Here is a 435-nt window from a genome sequence, read left to right as displayed (position 1 = left end):
GAGAGAGAGAGAGAGAGAGAGAGAGAGAGAGAGAGAGAATTATTTATGGGATAGAGTCAGGCACAGGGAGGACTCACCCTAAACTCTGAGAAAATGGCCACACGAAATTGAAGGAGAGGTAACTAGTCACAGAGAATGACTTGGGCTAGTTTAAATGGGATAATTGCCATAAGAGCTATTAGAAATGGACCAAAGTGGGCAGTGGTGGCACAAGCCTTTAATCCTAGCACTTAGGAGGCAGAGGCAGGCGGATTTCTTAGTTCGAGGCCAGCCTGGTCTACAGAGTGAGTTCCAGGACTATACAGAAAAACCCTGTCTCAAAAAAAAAAAAAAAAAAAAAAAAAAAAAAAAGAGAGAGAGACAGAAAGAAAAGAAAAGAAATGGTCCAAAGCTATTGGCCTATGTATTTATTCACATATAAGGAGTCTCAGAGTT

Source organism: Mastomys coucha, unplaced genomic scaffold, assembly GCF_008632895.1.
Source record: "Mastomys coucha isolate ucsf_1 unplaced genomic scaffold, UCSF_Mcou_1 pScaffold21, whole genome shotgun sequence".
In the NCBI taxonomy this organism is placed as follows: Eukaryota; Metazoa; Chordata; class Mammalia; order Rodentia; family Muridae; genus Mastomys; species Mastomys coucha.
Note: the sequence above shows the minus strand (reverse complement) of the source record.